This window comes from Oryctolagus cuniculus, chromosome 3 (assembly GCF_964237555.1).
Source record: "Oryctolagus cuniculus chromosome 3, mOryCun1.1, whole genome shotgun sequence".
Classification (NCBI taxonomy): Eukaryota; Metazoa; Chordata; class Mammalia; order Lagomorpha; family Leporidae; genus Oryctolagus; species Oryctolagus cuniculus.
This window is the reverse complement of record NC_091434.1, coordinates 121,167,209-121,174,801: the sequence shown is the minus strand read 5'-3', so window position 1 is coordinate 121,174,801 and position 7,593 is coordinate 121,167,209. Positions and strand designations below refer to the sequence as shown.

The following is a 7,593-nucleotide window of genomic DNA, read 5'->3' as shown; positions in this document are numbered from 1 at the left end:
GGAGGAACTCCTGGATGGAGTTCTTGGCTCCTGACTCTGACTTTAACCGAGCTTCAGCTGTTTCAGGCATTTGGGGAGTGAATCAGGAGATGAGGCCTTGGGAACATCAAAACCACTCACACTGGGGCCAGGGGTTTGGCCTCGTGGTTGAGATGCCCACAGCCCACACCAGAGCGCCTGGGTTCAGTGCCCACGCCCAGCTCCTGACCTCCTGCCAATGCACACCTGGGAAGCAGCAGTGAGGCTCAGGTGCATTGGCTCCCTGCTACCCACATGGGAGACCTGGCTGGAGTTCTGGGCTCCTGGCTTCGGCCTGTCCCAGTCTCAGCCATTGCAGGCATTAGGGGAGTGAACCAGCCGATGAGAGTTCTTCCTCTCTGTCTGTTCCTCTTCTTCCTTCCTTCTTGCCTCCCTTCCTTTCCTCTCTCTGTCTCTGTCTCCGTTTCTCCCTGATGCTCCATCCATCTGGAAGTGGCCCTTGTCATCAGCAAGTGACCACATTCAGTGTCACCGGCTGTGGCAGCGGCCAGGCGCCTGTGCCTGCTGAGGCGATGCACAGAGAAGGACCTCACATGACCCACGCAGCAGCCACACACAAACGTCCACCCTGACTCCAGTGAGGGGTAAAAAAGATGGACAAATCCAAAGTGAGGCAGGTCTTCAAGACAGCTGGCTGGGGCTTCCAACACATCACTGCTATGAAGCCAAGAGAATTCTCCTAAATGCAAAGGCACCACTGAGACGGGCGTTGGGGCATGGCGGGCTAAACCAGCATTCGCGACGCCTGCATCCCGTATCAGAGGACCTGGTCTGAGTCCCAGCCGCTCTGCTTTCAATCCGGCTTCCCGCTAATGCACCTGGGAAGGCGGCAGATGGAGGCCCAAGCATCTGGGGAGTAAACCAGCATATGGAAGATCTCTCTCTCCCTCTCTGTCACTCTGCCTCTCAGATAAAATCTTTTTTAAAAACCCACCACAGATAAACAGCCATGACATGTAAGTGTAATGTGTGATCTAGATTGGACCCGGAGCCCCCAAAATCCGTTTCCAGAGATGTCTGGGAGATGATTATGAAAAATTGAATATGGGCGGTGCTGTGGCATCATAGGCTAAGCCTCTGCCTGCCGTGTTGGCACCCCATATGGGCACTGGTTCTGATCTAGTGTTCTGCTATGGCCTGGGAAAGCAGTAGAAGACGGCCCAAGTACTTGGGCCCCTGTACCTTCATGGGAGAACTGGAAGAAGCTCTGGGCTCCTGGCTTCTGGCTCCTGGTTCTGGATCAGCGAAGCTCTGGTCATTGCAGCCATCTGGGGAGTGAATCAGCAGACTAAAGACCTTTCTCTCTGTCTCTCCCTCTGTCTGTAACTCTAGCTCTCAAACAAATAGATAAAATCTTAAAAAAAAAAAGAAAAACTGAATATAGACAGATTATTAGACATTACTGAATGACTGTTTCTTTTCTTGAGTGTGAGATGGCATCCCAGGGATCTGGGACAGTGATCCTATTCTGAGTAGATGCTCGCTGAAGGATTTATGGGGTAAATGTCACCAAGTCTGCAGCTTCCAAACTGTTCCACACACAAACGTGTGTGTGTGTGCACGTGTGTGCATATCCACAGAGCTACTTATATCTACCTCAGAGCTATGGAGAGAAAAAGAGAGAAGCCAAATACAGCAAAGAAATAAGAATTGGTGACTAGGGGTGGGTCTTGTGGCATAGTAAGTTAAACACAGCTTTGGACACCTGCATCCCGTATTGGAGCGCCGGTTCAAGTCCCAGCTGCACCACTTCTCATCCAGCTCTCTACTATGGCCTGAGAAGGCAGTAGAATATGGCCCAAGTCCTTGGGCCCCTGAACCCATGTGGGAGACCTGGAAGAGGCTCCTGGCTCCTGGCTTCAGCTCGGCCCAAGTCTGCCTGTTGTGGCCCTTTGGGGAGTGAACAAGTGGATGGAAGACCTCTCTCTCTGTGTCTTTAAAATACTTATTTTTTAATCAGTGACTCTGGGTGGGGCGTTCCTGTCGTTCCTGGAGCCGCAGGGTCAGCTTCTCCGTGTGTCGGGGACCTCCTCACATTCAGTTTTGGGGTGAGCCTCCCCAAAGCAGCAGCGGCTGAGCATAGCGCGGCGGTGCTGACGGTGTCCTCAGTGAGGGGTAACTTCATTACCAGGCCCTCCTGGGCAGGGCACCTGCGGGCAGAGCCGCCCCGGCCGTGTCAGTGTCCGGTCTGGAGACCCCGGCGCCACCCGCACCCGGCCTGCTCCTGGCTGGGGGAGCTTCCTGCAGCCTGCAAGCACCCGCGTGAAGCAGGTGGATCCGGCGGCAGCGCAGGGGCCCAGGGTCCGGCAGCCCCGTCTCGCGGTCCCCACGCGGCTGGGGTGCCCAGGGCCCGCAGGGCTCTCAGCACCCGCGGCTCAAACACAGGGTCCTCCAAGATGGGCGGACAGCAGGGACGCGGGGCCCAGTCTAGGCCGCAGCACTCAGCAGCTCACAGCGCCCAGACAGGCCCCCGCGGGCCGGAAATGGGGGCTCCGCGCTGGTCCTCCTGCCCCAGGGAACGTGGGGACCCCCTCGGCGACGCCAGCCGGGGAGATCCCAGTCCTCACCCCCTTCCTTCTCTCTTCCTCCTGGGCCCTGGGGGAAAGACACCCCAAGTCTTCCTGATTTCCCTCAGCTGTGTCTATGTCACCAGGGCGATCTCCGGGGCCTGGAGTTTCCAGGGGAGGCCCGAGGGAGCCGCTGAAATAACTAAGAGGGGCTGAGGACCTGCTTCACCCCGCGACTGCGGCCTGACGTTTGCTCCCAGCAGGACTTGGAAGCCAAACCCCGCTCTGCAGGTGCATCGCCGCAACTGGCCAGGAGGGGGCAGCGCAGAGCCGAGAACCGCCAGGCCCGGGCTCGCTGTCGCCGCGCCGGCACCGGCCGGGCCCCCTGCGCGCTTGGGGGAGTTCCCTGGACTTAGCCGCGTGCGGCGTGGGCCGGGCAGCCCGGGGCCCGGACACCGACGAAGATGGAGCTATCCAACCTGCAGCAGCTTTCATGATTTTACCTGATAATCAGGGGTTCTCTTCCACACTGCCTGTAGATTCCAAAACAAACAAACAAACAAACAAAAACCAAAATAACCTGCTATTCATTTGAGAATCAGACAGAGAAAGACAGCGAAAACTCTTCCATCCACTGGTTCATTTCCCAAATGCCTGCAACAGCCCAGGCTGGGCCAGGCCGAAGCCTAGCGCCAGGAACTCCATCCAGGTCTCCCATGTGGGTGGCAGGGGCCCAAGGACTGGAGCCATCACCTGCTCCTCCGAGAAGCAAAAGGCCGACTGCTGGGCTGCCCGGTGCCTCCGTGGCCCGGAGACAGAAAGCGGCCGGGCCGCAAGGGCTGCAGCGCAGCCTGGGAGAGAAAGCCACAACGCAGCGGCACGGGAATCGGGCGGCGCCCGGGTGTCTGCCCACCTAGAGCACACGGAGGTCCATCCAGAGTGGCCGAGTCCCCTGGGCCAATCCCAAAGTCCCCGACTCAGGCCTCAGCCCCCGCGTCTGAGCCACAGCCTCGGAGCTCCCGCCCCGCCCGCCGAATCGCGTCCCCGGACCGGCTGCGTCAGGGTGCGCGCGGCTCTGTCCGATGAGAACCTCGGGCCCAGGTCTGCTGTCCGTGAGTTCAGCAGGAGGATGGGTGCCCCGGGGGCGGGGCGAGAGACAAGGTGAAGGCGGGGCTTCCCAGAGAACTGTGAGGGTGGTCTCAGCTCCGCGGAGCCTCACCGTGAGACTGCTGGGCAGGCCTGGCCTTGAACCCTGGCACCACCACTCACTGGCTTATCCATCCCAAGTTTCCTTTGTTGTAGGGTTGGGGTGATAAGCACAGATGTGGGGGGCGGTGCTGTGGTGTAGTGGGTTAACCCGCAGCTTGGGACACCATCATCACAGTGCACATGTTGGAGACCTGGCTGCTCCACTTCCAATCCAGCTACCTGCTAATGCACCTGGGAAATCAGCAGAAGTCGGCCCAAGTCCCCAGACCCCTGCACCCATAAGGGAGACTGGGTGGAATTCTAGGTTCCAGGCTTTGTCCTGGCCCAGCCCTGGCTGCTGATGCCATTTGGGGAGTGAAGATTCTCCTCTCTCTCTCTCTCTCTCTCTCTCTCTCATGCTCTGCATTTCATATAAATAAATAAATCTTGGGGGGAAAAAGACCACACACAATTCAGTACCAACACGTTTAATTGGCCTCTGGGTGTCTTGATTCAGAACTCCATGTTCTCTCTCCTCTCTCTCTCTCTCTCTCTCTCTTTTTTTTTTTTTAGGTTTATTGAGGACTTTATTTAGCAAAGGGTTCCCAAAATGATTTAAACAGAAGTAGATAGGTTCTTTCTCTCTGGATACATACAGATATTGCACTAGCAATTTAGAATATTTCCTGAGTTTCCTCTCTCCTACTCAACTAAAATTTTACGGAGAAATAGCACTATTTCAAAAACCTGTCAGTAATAATGTCAGCTGGGGCTGGGAGGCAGTTTTCCCACTTCCTGATGCTTTCTTATAGAATCGAGCTGATTGTGGCCTTTACCTCCTGACTCCTGCAGTTGAGTTCCAGCTTTGAATCTGCCACTCAAACACTTCCCCTAACCAGAGACACCTGATGAGGCGTCGGACAGCTGCAGAATCATTACTTGAAATCAGCAAACCCTGGCTGCTTCCCAGCTTGGAGGAGGACACAGCCTTGCAGCTAACACACATTACAGCGGGCAGGGGGATGGAAGAGCCCGGAAACAACGCATCCGTGTTCGCTGAGGGAGTGGAGTACGGAGTGTGGAGGGGATGTATCTCCCCTCTGCCCCACTCTTTCTGGTAGTCCAATAGAAGGAGAAAATGACTGTGGTCCACAGCAAGCCAGAACACTTGTGCAATGCAGGAAAGACTGCTGGATCTTTTATCACAAATTCCTCTGCAGACAACCAGATCAAAGCAAAGCAGACGGCGGTGCCAGCTGTAGCCCAGACTCCAGAGCAGGTAGTCCTCTTCAAGGTTATCCTCACCAGACACAGAGGCAGCTGCTGATAAGCTGAGGCAGGAGAGAGAGTGTGCCACCTCTCCAGGGCTCTTCCGGGTCTCTGGGCATGCTCCCGAGAGAGGCGTCTGTCTCCGTGACCCCATCCTTCAACATGTCTGGGTCATCCTCATTGTCATCCATGTATTCAGGAACCTCAACTGCATATCCTTTGGGAATCAATTCTAGCCCAATGTCAATATCCTTCCCATTGCTAGTGTCATAAAGGTAAATCTCTGGCCAGGTTGACATCCCAGTCGACATAGCTCGAAATCTTGGCCACCAGGGGCTTCCACTCATAGCAGTAGGCGAGTCTGTCAAACTCATCCATAGCCTCCTCCTCCCACTGTTCACCTACGGGGGTGACCCCTGCCAGACTGCACTCTATTGCTTGGAATGGCAGGCTCAGGAAGTCACTCCTGAGAGCTCTGACATCCGTCAGCGGACATTCTCCATTATCTCCATAGTCAACAAAGTAGAGGTCCAAGTTCCCATTCTCCATAATGTCAGCGACTCTGGCTCGAAACCACTTACTGGTTTGAGGCAAAGTTGCTGCTACGATGTCTCCCACATTTGCTTTCAAGTCCTCAAGTGGACTTTTGTCATAATACTGGGTCATCTCTTTGATGAGCTTATCCAACTGCATGCTTCGGGAGCCAAGGATTTGGATCCAAAAGTGGTTAGGGTGTTCAGAAGCTGTGGCATAGACGTCCAGATACTCATCAGCATGGAAGCTGAAGTCGGGACTAGGAATTTGAAACATGGCCATCTCTGGACTGTCCTGGGCCTGGTCATCGACAGGCTTCTCCCAGGAACTCTCTTTTGGCTCAACACTCACGTTGCCACCTCCTTTGTGGGGAGAAACCTCCAGGGGTGCAGCCTGTCCCATGCGGGAACTGGTGTTTTTCCTCACAGCCAACTCTCCACGTCCTCCTGGCTCTGTCACGTCCTCCCTTTTCACACTGATCGGCTGCTTCCGTGGGACTCTGGTTTCTGCAGAATGGGCAATTCTCTTTTGAAGTTCATCTTCTGACACTTTCTCTAGTATCAAATGCTTGGCTGCTGTCACTTCTTTTTGGGTTCCTGAGATTTTTATAAGTCTTGTTAGTAGTAAGGTCCCCTCAGATTCTTTGTCACAGGTAATTTTAGCTCCAGAAGCTTTACAGATGGAACGAATTGTCTCACCACCTCTCCGTATGAATCTGCCCACAGATCTCTGGGGAACGGAGAGCTGCTCGGACACCGGGGTATTCTCCGTCAGGATGATGGCGGCCTTGGCCTTGCACACTTGAACAGGAAAGCCGCTGATGAGCAGCACCCGCTCATCACCCACATCTTCCGTGTCCACGTCAATCCGAGCGCCAGTCTGTTTCCGCAGCTGTTTAATATTGGCTCCTTGCCGGCCAGTGATCAGCTTCACAGCCTCTTGGGGAACCCGCATCTCTACCTCGGTGTCATCTTCCCCAACAAATGTGAGCCGCTTCTCTCGGCTTTCTCTATACCTGCGGTATAGAATATAGACAATTGTTGCACTGGCTGGGATCCCAAGGCCCAGGGCTACCTTCTGAATTGTGGACAGGTTTGTCCAGGCAGTCCGTTCGGTCGACATTTTTTGCTGTACCAATTTATATCCGCTTCTCCAGTCAGCTGGAGCACGCCGCCTCGCACCTCAGCGCAGTCGCCTCCGCGTCTGCCTCTTCGCACTCTCCATGTTCTCTTGAATAACTACAGGTTCTGTGAGAGGCGGAGTCTACCCCTTGGAGAACTTGACCCTGGATGGGTTTTGCGAGCAGCTTGTGAGGGAAGCGACCCAGAGCGACTGCCAAAGCCAGGTGCGCTGGAAAAGCCTGCTCAGCTTCTGACTTGTGGGCTGGGTCATTCGCTCTGGGTCCCCGTACCGCGGGGTAAGAGCTCTGAGCGCCCTCTAGGTGGCGCTGCTGGGAAGACACCGGGCGTCACCCGGAGTCAGGACATGGGCGGGCAGGAGCTCGGCTCATCAGCTCCAGCCAAGTTCTGGCCACCATGGGGTTCTTCCTGGCTGAGGTCCAGATAGCGCGGAGCGGAAGACACACCGCTCCTGCTGGGTCCCACCCAATTCCTCACCAACGAACCCAAGAGCGGATGAGACTGCTGTTCCAGGTGCTGAGCTAAGGGGCCATTTGTTGCGGGGTATGGGGCTACGGAAACGGGGATCCCTTTGAAATACCTGGACAGGTAGCACACCTTTACCTTTTCCCATTCACGTCTCTCCCTCCTCCCTTGCTACATAGATGTTTACAGTGGGCGTTGTGTCGCAGCAAGTTAAGCCACTGCCCGGGAGGCCCGAATCCCAATCGCGGTGCTCTTCTGAATCCCTGGCTGCTCTGCTTCTGATCCAGCTCCTTGCTAAGGTGCCTGGAAAGCAGCAGAGGATGGCCCCAGTACCTGGGCCCCGGCCACCCACATGGGAAACTCAGATGGAGTTCCTGGCTCCTGGCTGCAGCCTCAAAGATCCCTCCCTCCCCCTGATTTCTTCCTTGCAGACATGTGTTCGCTTGTGACCC

General features: G+C 55.6%; 1 pseudogene; it reads right to left on the bottom strand.

Annotated features, from left to right (window-relative positions):
• Positions 1-4,322: 4,322 nt before the first annotated feature.
• Positions 4,323-6,849, bottom strand: LOC100358520 (tudor and KH domain-containing protein pseudogene; annotated as a pseudogene).
• Between the last annotated feature and the right edge of the window lie 744 nt (positions 6,850-7,593).